Raw genomic sequence first — 13,515 nt, forward strand, 5'->3', positions numbered from 1 at the left:
TGGAAACATGAAATAAAGATTGCTTTTTATTGAATCTGTGGAGTACAGCCATACAAATTTGTGTTTGTTCAGTCTGATTCAACTGTGAGCTGGGATATAAAAAGTGCAATACAGAAAGTGAACCATGATGCCACAGTGATTTGTGGCCATAGTGAAAGGTGGGTTCTGCTTTAAAGAGGAATTCCACTCGCTCCTTTAAAAATTAAAAGTCAGCAACTACACATACTGTAGCTGGTGACTTTTAACATTAGGACACTTACCTGTCCTGGAGTCCAGCGGTGTCGGCAGCTGATGTTTACATTAGCTGATCAGTTGCTGCCACCGCTATTGCTAGTAAGGAAACCAAGAGTGTAGACTTTTAGCTTCATGGCCGGGCTCTTACTGCGCATGCACGAAGCGTGCTGTGCTCTCTCACTGGCCTGTCAGAAGGAGGGGGAGGAGGAGGGGGCCGAGGTGCTGACTTACGTTACTGTGGTCTGGTCTCCTGGAAGTGGGGACAGGGTACCTGTAAAAAACAGGTACCCGCTCCCCCCTCTCCCCCAAAAGGTATGAAATGTGGCACTGGAGAGGGGGGAGGAATCAGATAAGTGAAAGTTCCACTTTGGGTGGAACTCCTCTTTAAAGAGTATGGTTTATTGAATACAACTTTGCACATATATATATATATATATATATAAAGGGAGATTGTAAGGTATGAATTGTAAATGAAAAAGTACTTTTTGGCCTCAACAAGATAACTATACTCTGTGAACATGATATGGACTCACCTAAATAAAATATTATACCACCCCAAAAAATCCTTATTCATATTCCTTTACCAAATGAACAAAACACATTTCAAAGTTTTGCACTTTTCCAAAACTGATTCCCTTTGCACCTCAACATGAGGTTGCATGACATCTTAGAACCGTAAAGGAAGTTGGGGTTGGAAGACTTCCACAAAGCTGTTATTGAAGGTCTAAACAGACAGAAGATAGCTATATAATGCCCAGCAGCAGACACTGACTATAGGCCACCCTCTGTTTGAGGTCAAAATGGGGGTATATATCTATTCAGGACCAGCAAACAAAAACCTAATAATAACATTGGTTCAGAGAGCTGATTGACACTGCCCCCTCACCTTCTTCTCAGGTTGTCTTCCTATGCAATGGAGGCCAATGAAATATAATTTTACATTTAAATATATCTCCCATTTAATTGCATTTCCATAATATGCATTGCAACAGTTATTTTTTACAGAATGCTGATATGCTGATGACTAATGTCTAATACATGCCTGGATTGTTAAAAAAATAGCTTTTGCTCTGCAAGCAAATGGCTGATGTTGCTATAACTATATGGGCATGATAATTCTGCCAAAAATGTTTTAAATGTCCCATTATTCCATATAATATTTTCTTTACATGCTTTTTCTTTACATTCAGTTTATTCAATTAACTGTGAAATATAATATTTTTATATACAAACAGTTAAAAAAAGTGCTAGTGTATATATATATATATATATATATATATATATATATATATATATATATATATATATATAGTGGGGACGGAAAGTATTCAGACCCCCTTAAATTGTTCCCTTTTTGTTATATTGCAGTCATTTGCTAAAATCATTTAAGTTCATTTTTTTCCTCATTAATGTACACACAGCACCCCATATTGACTGAAAAACACATTTTAGCAGATTTATTAAGAAATAAAACCTGAAATATCACATGGTCCTAATTATTCAGGTCTTTTGATGGAAAGTGCGCTATAAATAAAATGTATTATTATTATTATTATTATTATTATTATTCAGACCCTTTGCTCAGTATTTAGTAGAAGCACCCTTTTGATCTAATACAGCCATGAGTCTTTTTGGGAAAGATGCAACAAGTTTTTCACACCTGGATTTGGGGATCCTCTGCCATTCCTCCTTGCAGATCCTCTCCAGTTCTGTCAGGTTGGATGGTAAACGTTGATGGACAGCCATTTTTAGGTCTCTCCAGAGATGCTCAATTGGGTTTAAGTCAGGACTTTGGCTGGGCCATTCAAGAACAGTCACTGAGTTGTTGTGAAGCCACTCCTTCCTTATTTTAGCTGTATGCTTAGGTTCATTGTCTTGTTGGAAGGTAAACCTTCGGCCCAGTCTGAGGTCCTGAGCACTCTGGAGAAGGTTTTCATTCCAGGATATCCCAGTACTTGGCCATATTCATATTTCCCTCGATTGCAGTCCTGTAGCTGAAAAACACCCCCATAGCACGATGCGGCCACCGCCATGCCTCACTTTTGGGACTGTATTGGACAGGTGATGAGCAATGCCTGTTTTTTTCCGCACATAATGCTTAGAATTAAGGCCAACAAGTTCTATCTTGGTCTCATCAGACCAAAGAATCTTATTTCCCACAATCTTGGAGTCCTTCAGGTGTTTTTTTAATAAACTCCATGTGGGCTTTCATGTGTCTTGCACTGAGGAGAGGCTTCTGTCGGGCCACTCTGCCATAAAGTCTTGACTGGTGGAGGGCTGGAGTGATGGTTGACCTTCTACAACTTTCTCCCATCTCCCGACTGCATCTCTGGAGCTCAGCCACAGTGATATTTGGGTTCTTCTTTACCTCTCTCACCAAAGTTCTTCTCCCCCAATAGCTCAGTTTGGCCGGACAGCTAGGAAGGGTTTTGGTCATCCCAAACATCTTCCATTAAGGCTGGGTTCACACTGCTGCGGGGGGAGATCCGGATGTGATTCGCACCGCAAATCACATCCGATCTCCGTAGCGATGCGAGTTCAGCCATACAGATAGTATGGCTGAATTCGCATCGCTCCCGCAGCAAACTCGCACGGGACCCTTTTTTTGGTCCGCAACAGAATCGGATCGCATGGGTGTTCACACCATGCGATCCGATTCCTGTGCGAGTCGGCAGATCGCACTGCGATATGCGGACGGATCTGGGGGTGTCATTAACATATCATTGACACTCCCAGCCGTCCGCATAGGGCAGTGTGAACTGCCGGCAGGAGTAATGCGATGCGGGAAAACGCCGCGGATTTGCGGCGTTCCCGCATCGCAGCGGTGTGAACCCGGCCTTAAGGATTATGGAGGCCACTGTGCTCTTAGGAACCTTAAGTGCAGCAGAAATTTTTTGTAACCTTGGCCAGATCTGTGCCTTACCGCAATTCTGTCTCTGAGGTTTTCAGGCAGTTCCTTTGACCTCATGATTATCATTTGCTCTGACATGCACTGTGAGCTGTAAGGTCTTATATAGACAGGTTTGTGGCTTTCCTAATCAAGTCCAATCAGTATAATCAAACACAGCTGGACTCAAATGAAGGTGTAGAACCATCTCAAAGATGATCAGAAGAAATGGACAGCACCTGAGTTAAATATATGAGTGTCACAGCAAAGGGTCTGAATACTTAGGACCATGTGATATTTCAGTTTTTCTTTTTTAACCACTTGCCTACTGGGCACTTAAACACCCCTCCTGCCCAGACCAATTTTTAGCTTTTGGTGCTCTCACACTTTGAATGACAATTACTCAGTCATGCTACACTGTACACAAATACATTTTTTGTCCTTTTTTTCCCACAAATAGAGCTTTGTTTTGGTGGTATTTGATCACCTCTGGGTTTTTTTATTTTTTGCGCTATAAATGAAAAAATAACGATTTAAAAAAAAAAAACGAATTTGTCTTTGTTTTTGTGATAAAATTTTGCAAATTATTAATTTTTCTTCATTAATTTTGGCCACAATTTATACTGCTACATATATTTGGTAAAAATAACCCAAATTAGTGGATATTATTTGGTCTATGTGAAAGTTAGAGAGTCTACAAGCTGTGGTGCGAATAACACAAAATTGATTACATCTGATGTAGTGGTGGCTGATCTCATTTCTTGCGACCCGAACAAGCCAGGAAAGTACAAATACCCCCCAAATTACCCCTTTTTTGAAAGTAGACATTCCAAGGTATTTAGTAAGAGGAATGGTGAGCTTTTTGATGTTGTAATTTTTTCCCACAAATCTTTGCAAATGAAGATTTTTTATTTTATTTAAATTTTTTCCACAAAATTGTCATTATAATAGGTTATTTCTCGCATATAGCAAGTGTTTACCACAAATAATGCCCCAAAATAAATTCTGCTAATCCTCCTGAGTATTATGATACCACATATGTGGGACTTTTCCACAGCCTGGCCACATAGGAAGGCCCAACATGCAGGGAGCACATCACATGTTCTAGGAGCATAAATTACACATCTAACTTGTTGACTACCTATTACACTTTTGAAGGCCCTGGAGCACCAGGACAATGACACGTGACACTGACGTGGCACTGATGACAGATGGCACTGATACGTGGCACTGATATGTGGCACTGATGACAGATGCCACTAATACGTGGCACTGATGACACGTGACACTGACAGATGGCACTAATATGTGGCACTGATGACAGATGGCACTTATACGTGGCACTGATGACACGTGGCACTGATGACACATGACACTAATACGTGGCACTGATGACAGATGGCACTAATACGTGGCACTGATGACACGTGACACTGATGACAGATGGCACTGATACCTGGCATTGATGACACGTGACACTGATAACAGATGGCACGTGACACTGACAGGTGGCACTGATGACAGATGGCACTGATACATGGCACTGATGACAGATGGCCCTAATATGTGGCACTGATGACATGTGACACTGATATGGCACTGATGACAGATGGCACTATGTGGCACTGATGACACGTGGCACTGATGTGGCACTGATGACAGGTGGCACTATGTGGCACTGATGACATGTGGCACTGATGTGGCACTGATGACAGATGGCACTTATACGTGGCACTGGGGACAGATGGCACTGAGGATAGGTAGGACTGGGGACAGGTGGCACTGATGACAGATGGCACTGATGACAGATGGCACTGGGGACAGATGGCACTGATGACAGGTGACACTGGGGACAGGTGGCACTGGGGACAGATGGCACTGATGACAGGTGGCAGTGGGGGCAGGTGGTACTGACGGGTGGCAGTGGGGGCAGATGGCAGTGGGGGCAGTGGAGACAGGTGGCAGTGGGGACAGATGGGCACTTTATTTTATTTTTATTTTTTTATTTTTTTACACTAACCGCTGCATCTCTGCAGCGATTCATCTCTCCCTCCTCACACGCTGTCTGTGTGAGAAGGGAGAGCCGGCGATGAGAGATGATCTCAGATGTTTACATATGAGATCATCTCTGAATGAATGAATGAATGAAATACTTATATAGCGCACAATGCGAACTTAATCGCCTCTGGGCATGTTGATCATGCTGTAAACGGCCGCTGTGATTGGCCGTTTACAGCGATCTGTGACTGGCTGTGTCCGGGGGACACAGCCAGCACAGATCTTCCCCGATGCACGCCCGCGGTGGCGCGCGCAGAGGGGAAGTTAAAGGGAAGACATCCAGGGACACCCTCCTGGCAGATAGCGTCCGCGCTGTAGCCGTCTTTTGGCTATAGCGCGGGCGTGAAGTGGTTAATGAATCTGCAAAAATGTCAACAATTCTGTGTTTTGGGGTGCTGTGTGTACATTAATGAGGAAAAAAAATTAAATTAAATGTTTTTAGCAAATGGATGCAATGTAACAAAGAGTGAAAAATGTAAGGGGGTCTAAATACTTTCTGTCCCCACTGTATACCCTGTTCCAAATTATTATGCAAATTCTATTTCAGTGTCACAAAGATTAAATATTTTGTTTTTCAGTTTAACTCATGGATGGCATTGTGTCTCAGGGCTCTTTTGATCACTGAAAGCAATCTCGGACACCTGTGATAATTAGATTGCTAGGTGAGCCCAATTAAAGAAAAACTACTAAAGGAGGGTGTTCCACATTATTAAGCAGAGCACCATTTTCAAGCAATATGAGGAAGAAAAAGGATCTCTCTGCTGCCGAAAATAGTGAAATAGTTCAATGCCTTGGGCAAGGTATTAAAAACATTAGATATTTAACGAAAACGTAAGCGTGATCATCACACTATTAAGAGATCTGTGACTGATTCAGAGCACAGACAGGTTTCGTGCAGATAAAGACACATTGAGGAAGATTTCTGCCAAATTCATACATCAGATCAAGAGAGCAGATGCTAAAACACCATTACATAGCAGCAAACAGATATTTGAAGCTGCTGGTGACTCTGGAGTCCCACAGACATCAAGGTGTAGAGTCCTCCAGAGTCTTGCAGCTGTGCATAAACCTTCCATTCGGCCACCACTACCCAATGCTCACAAGCAGAAATGGCTGCATTGGGCAGGAAAATACATGGAGACTAATCTTCAAACAGTCCTGTTCACTGATGAGTGCCGTGCAACCCGAATGGTCCAGATGGATGGAGTAGTGCATGGTTGGTGGACGGCCACACTGTTCCAACAAGGCTGCGATGTCAGCAAGGTGGTGGTGGAGTCATATTTTGGGCTGGAATCATGGGAAGAGAGCTGGTCAGCCCCATTAGGGTCACAGAAGGTGTAAAGATGACCTCTGCAAAGTATGTGGATTTCCTGACTGACCACTTCCTTCCCTGGTACAGAAGGAAGAACTATGCTTTCCGTAATAAAATCATCTTCATACACATCAATATATAAATGAATATATAGCAGCCTATATATTTTATCAATTCCCAGCAATCAATATAAAATGCTTGAATTTTTAAGTGCTAAATGCTCAAAATTGATTCTTTGGAGCAGGTCAAATTGAAGTCATTTTGCATGACTACCTGCTCAATTTTCAGGACCTATTGCATTAAATATATTAACTGTGAATGGTAAATCTTCAGTACATAGTATACTTTCTGCTAACAATTATTTTTTGCCATGTGAAACACTATTAAGAAAATACTAATTAAAAATGCTGTAACAATTATGTGTGCAACATTTTAAATAACTAATGTGTCTTTTATTAAAGCAGACCATGCATGAAAATACTACTATTTAGTAGAAACAGTCCACACTACCCTGCCCCTTCCGACCCCATTAAAAATGCTAACGTGAACCTAAGGAAAGAAAGCAAAAAAAATGCATTCTATGCACGGAGGTAAAAAAACCTTCTGTGTGCAGCAGCCCCCGCAGCCCCCCAATACTTACCTGAGCCCCCTCTCAATTCAGCAATGTCCAGGAAAGCCTTGCCTCTCTGGGAACTCGCACTCCTGAATGGCTACCACTGCTGTCAATCACAGCCAGTGAGCCAATCAGCAGATGGAGGGGCGGGGCTGAGCCACTGTGGGAATGGACACAGGTGCCCCCATAGCAAGCTGCTTGCTGTGGAGGCACCCAGCAGACGGGAGGGGCCATGAGTTCCGACATGGGACCCGAGAAGAGGAAGATCTGGGCTGCTCTGTGCAAAACCACTGCACAGAGCAGGTAAGTATGACATGTTTGTTTTTTTAAATAAAAAACAAGACTTTAATATCACTTTAAGATCAAGGATCGCATAAGTAACATGATAAAATTGATGTAATTAGGCTTCCATTCACTAATGTTACTTAAGTGATTCCTAATCTTTAATAAACCTCCTAAACTTGTGTAACAATGTCCCAGACCTCTAGAGGCCTAATTGTGACCTCCAGAGTCAGGGTGAGCTGACATCCTTCTTTGTAGAGTGGGTTACAAGGCATGGTGAGTGTAAGTGATGGGCACAAGACACTTTTTGAATGCAAATTGTCTCTTGAACATGAGCTGTGGGAGAGAGGGTTAGGGCCAGAACACCCTTAAGTAGATGCAATGATTTGGCAGACTCCGAGACTTCTATAGGTAGACAGCTATACAGTGGAAGGCCTCCAGCTGGACACTACTTGTGTATAGGTAGGACCGCTGTCTCCTATGGCAACAAATATTGTAACAGTCACTAACAATAGTTGTATTTAACTATTGGTAACACAAATAGTTCTCCTTGCACTCTACAGTCTTTCACTGTAGGTCTTCACTTACAGTGCTCCCAATCTCTCACTAGACTCTTAGACCCAATCGCCACTGGATCCCCTGAGCACTTCCACTTCCACTTTCATAACTCAGTATCTTCCCCAAGCGTCTACCCCTCTTCCCTGCTGGGTTCTTGGCTTGGCACTCACAGATACTCCTCAAGTGTCACCCCTTCTGACCCACTAGGTCCCTGGCTTGGCACTCACTGATGCTCCTCAAGCGTCACCTCTGCTGTCCCGCTGGGTCCCTGGCTTGGCACTTGCTGACGTTTTCCCACTTCTTCACCATCCCCGGCTGGTGAGAAGACTGCTCTGCCACTGGCTCCAGCTCACTCACAGTGGTCTCTGGTAACATAATGGATGGTCCCTTAGTGGTGACAGCTTTCCCTCTACCTCCGACCACAGCTGGTTCCCAGTCCAGCTCAACCATTACTCTCTGTTGGACTCCAATCCTGCAGTCCCAACCCTGCGCTGCTACTCCTGCTTCTGGATAGGCCCTCAGACAGCCTGGCAGCCAGATGTCCCTGGGATAGGCCTCGGGCTTCGATCACCAATAAATAGGCTCTTGCAGCAGGCCAAGGGACTAAAAAAAAACCCTGCCAATTGGCTGAGACACCCCATCCATTCATAACTTGACCTTGCTAAGCCTTTGTCTATCCAATGTCAACAGCATAAGGCTACCTAGCGACAGAAGAGAGAAGATGCAGCAAGTCCAGAACTAGAGTGGAATCAATGGATCTACTAACAATTAAACAGGGCAACTACCACCTGGCAAAATGAAATTTTCTAGCAACCCTGCTTAAACACCGGGGTGCTACACTTGGATATACTGAATTGACTTTTCTTTGAGGTTGCATGTCATATATATCGATTTTGCAAAACCTATCTGTGAGGACATCCAAAAAAGGACCCTGCCTTGTGTACACAAAAGAAGAGAGATGACTCAAAACAAGAATGTCATGAGACCATGGTAAGCTCAAGAGGAAGACAGGCCATACACAGTGCAAATTTCTTTCCTGCAACCATGTGTTGCAGAAAAGAAATTTGCACGATTCGTCCATCAACACAGATAGTGCTGACAGGGGAATCCCTCCTGCCAATAATCACTAGAGAATTTGGCAGGCTGATTGTACCCAAGTGGACCGATCGATCCACTTAGTACATTCAGCCTGCCCATTGACACTTCAAATCTCAGGCTGGTTCTGGCTGAACTGTGTATGGCCAGCGTAACTTTAAGTTGCTCTTCTGAAGGTGATTGAAAGCCAAGGTATTTTGTTATTACTCACTTTAGACAACAGCTTCCTATGACTAGATACCAGTGTCATTATCATTGTCATTAACAAATCCAGAGCAAGGTGAAAACAATTTAACATACATACAATACATCAAGTTAAATATAGGATAAGGGTATATTATCTCATATCCTAAGGTACAGAACAAAGTTGTACTGAAATGTACATGGTATGAAATAAGAGTACAAAACATAATAGGTACTGACCAGAGGTAGAAGAGAGGAATATTGGAAAAGGAGAGAGGTATAAGGTAAGCCAGTAAAAGCACAATAGTAATCCAGGTGGGAGGGTTTCGGCAAGATGGGTGAAAAGGGATCCTTGTCCCGAGTTACCTCGTGAGTAGTAGGCAAGGACGTATTAGCAAGTACGCATTTTGTTAAGATGGAAGGACGGAGAAGACTAATGACTGAGTTGAATTAGGATGGGATAGTGTAATCAAGGTTTTCGAGCCAAGGAGACCATTGTTGTGGAAATATTTCTTGAGTGAGGTGAGCTTTATCGAACTTGAGTTCAAGATGTGCGTGATCATTAATGATTTCACCAGTTATAAGAAGACTCAGGGGTGCTAGATGTTTCCAGCTAATGGCCATGGATAGTCTTGCTGCTATAAACAAATCAGTAGCAAAGCGTGTGGATTTGAAGGTATTTGTAGAAGGTCAAATTGCTAATAGGATATGAAGAGAAGAAATCTTGGATCTTCTCTCCTAGAGAGAAAAGTGGAAGGTGCGTGAGTGTTATATTTGGGAGACCATTGCTGTTTCTTTGACAGAGTTTCAGGTTTTAAAGGCTAGCTTCACATTTTTTTCTAAATTCCAGCTTCCTTATGTACCAATAAACCATTGTTGTACTTCTGTTGCAGAAAAGAAAACACCTTCTATGTATTCTAAGACAAGATGTCAGCCACAGCCTCCGGTTTGTTTAATCTAAAAGTTCATGACACTCTAGTATGTAGATTTAGGACATAAAAAAGAGGTCACAAGCTGACCTCATTAGCATACACCCTACATCTGCCCTTGCCCCTTCAGGAGATTGCTTCAACCCACTTATGTACTGACATGCAGGCAGTAGTTTTAAAATCAGAAGTATGTCCCTGGAAGTCTGTACACACTATATAATCTGATTGTACAATCTCCTTTAGATCTACCATCAACTATGTAGTGCAAGGGCTTGCGTGACTGGATACAAAGGGATTGGATAGATGGGTCATCCTATTCCATAGTTTTGATAAATCTAAGTCAACTTTACAGAGATTATACCATCAGATTGCATAGTGTATGGACAGCTTTATACAAGTATGTAGGAGGGAGTGGGTAGAGACACTGAGCTGTCAGGCCCCAATTACATCTCTATGTAGCAGGGACTTACATTCTCATGCGTGTAGTTTTGGCGGACGTTTTGGGGCGTTTCTCTTTATCACACATAGGGCAGCCCATTCACTTGAGAAAAGCGAACACAGCCTTTAACCACTTCAGCTCCGGACCAATAAACACCTTAAGGACCAGAGGTCTTTTTGCAATTTCGCACTGCGCTGCTTTAACTGGTAATTGCGCGGTCATGCAATATTGCACCCAAACGAAATTTGCGTCCTTTTCTTCCCACAAATAGAGCTTTCTTTTGATGGTATTTGAGTGCCTCTGCGATTTTTTTTTTTTTGCGATATAAATGGAAAAAGAGCGAAAATTTTGAAAAAAAAAGATATTTTCTTCTTTTTGTTATAAGAAAAATCGAATAAACTAAATTTTAGTCATACATTGAGGGCAAAATTTATTCAGCCACATGTCTTTAGTAAAAAAAAATGTCAATAAGCGTATATTTTTTGGTTTGCGCAAAAGTTATAGCGTCTACAAACTAGAGTACATTTTCTGGAATTTACACAGCTTTTAATTTATGACTGCCGATCTCATTTCTTGAGGTGCTAAAATGGCAGGGCAGTACAAATCCCCCCCAAATGACCCCATTTTGGAAAGTAGACACCCCAAGGAAATTGCTGATGGGTATGTTGAGCCCATTGAATATTTATTTTTTTTTGTCCTAAGGGATTGAATAATGACAAAAAAAAAAAAAAATTTTTTTTTACAAAAAGTTGTCACTAAATGATATATTGCTCACACATGCCATGGTTATATGTGGAATTGCACCCCAAAATATATTCCGCTACTTCTCCCGAGTATGGGGATACCACATGTGTGGGACTTTTTGGGAGTCTAGTCGCGCACGGCACCCCGAAAACCAATCACCACCTTCAGGATTTCTAAGGGTGCAAATTTTTGATTTAACTCCTCACTACCTATCACAGTTTCGAAGGCCATAAAATGCCAAAATAGCACAAAACCCCCCAAAATGACCCCATTTTGGAAAGTAGACACCCCAAGCTATTTACTGAGAGGCATGTTGAGTCCATGGAATATTTTATATTTTGCCAAAAGTTGCGGGAATATTACAAACTTTTTTTTTTTTTGCACAAAGTTGTCACTAAATGATATATTGCTCACACATGCTATGGGCAGAAGTCAAATTACACCCCAAAATAAATTCTGTTGCTTCTCCCGAGTACGGGGATACCACATGTGGGGGACTTTTTGGGAGCCTAGCCATGTACGGGACCCCGAAAACCAAGCACTGCCTTCCGGATTTAAATATAAAATGCTACCAAAAAACCTGTTAGCGATGGCAGGGATCAGGCCTGACTCTGCGATCGCTGCAGTTATGTGTTTAGTGTTTTGTAAGTGACAGTGATCGATCGATACTGCACTTGGGTGGGCTGGGCAGAGGGGCAAAACGCAGGTGCTAGCAGGTATCTGGGCTGATCCCGCTAACAATGCGTTTTTTTGGAACCCTAAACTGCTGGGGACGCTAGTATAGATCTGATCAGATCAGATATTGATCTGTTCAGATTCTATAGCACTACGGGAGGTGTATGCTTTGCGTGTGGGTGTTAGCGGTACTGGCACTAACCTAGCGCTGCCTGGGGCGACGCAGACCCTGACCCTAAAACCTAATTGATATCACCCGCCGGGTGATCAGGGGGTTAAACCTTTATTTTATTTTTTTTACAATAATAAGTTTTATTAAGCAAATGTCACAATGTGGTAACAGAATCAGCGTATACATAGAAAAGGAGCCTGTGTCAGCAGGCGAGCAAACCAGCATAAAAAATTACAGGCTATAATATACAGAGTACTTATCCATAACAACAAAGTACGCAATTTAAAAGTGACATGAAAATTAAGTGACGGGCCCAGATAGAGCCCTATGCACCCTTCAGTGTGGAACACAAACAACAACTCCTCATGTTAAGGGAAAGAAAAGGAAGCAAGCTGAAGTTCAAAGGAGAAGTATAGGGTAAAAGGGGAGAAGAAGGAAAAAGAAAGAGAAAGAAGAGGGAAAGAAAGGAGAAACAGAGTGAGTATGCAGAGCTTCAGATGTCCTGTAACACATCCCCGCCAGGCCGGCCCAACCCGGGACCCCATCACCCCAATCCGCCATATATCCGGGGGGGGAGTTCCGCCATTAGACACTAGTCAAACTCTCGAAAGCCGCGGAGTATTTGAACTGGACCCAGGGAGACCATGTAATGTGGAATTTTTCAGCGGAGTCCTTAGCGGTAGCCAACATCTCTTCCATGGCATAAATATGATTAACTGAGTGCACCCATTCTCGGATAGTGGGGGTAGTCGAGAGTTTCCAATATTTAGGCACCAAAGCTTTAGCTGCGATCAGTAAATATTTTGTTAAAGATCTATTGTATTTGCCCAAAGAAACGTTAGATATGTGCAGGAGACAACAGCCCGGAGTGAGTTTAATTTTAGTGTCTGTTATGTGAGATATTAGACCTCGGACCTGACTCCAGAAATCTGCTATTCGGGGGCAACTCCACCAGATATGTAGCATGTCTCCTTTCGCCTCCCCACACCGCCAGCACAAGTCAGACGAAGTCGGATACCAGCGTTTCACCTTAACCGGTGTAGCATACCACTGAGAGAGTAATTTGTACGAATTTTCTTGCAGTCTAGTGCTGACTGTACATTTATGGGCTAGAATACATGCGTTCCGCCATTGTGTATCAGTGAAAGAGGTTTGAAGTAACCTCTCCCAGCTCTCCCTGAACCTGGAGGCCTCAGTGTGGTCAAGCTGCTGGAGACACGTGTACATAAAGGAGGTCGTTTTCTCAACCGGATCACCCCGGAGACAAACTGACTCAAAAGGTAAGAGCTCCCTCAGGAGAGCCTGTCTTCTGTCGGGTGCCAACATGTAATGAC

The sequence above is a fragment of the Lithobates pipiens genome, unplaced genomic scaffold (assembly GCF_037356315.1).
Source record: "Lithobates pipiens isolate NorthernLeopardFrog02 unplaced genomic scaffold, aLitPip1_a1.2 Scaffold_13, whole genome shotgun sequence".
Classification (NCBI taxonomy): Eukaryota; Metazoa; Chordata; class Amphibia; order Anura; family Ranidae; genus Lithobates; species Lithobates pipiens.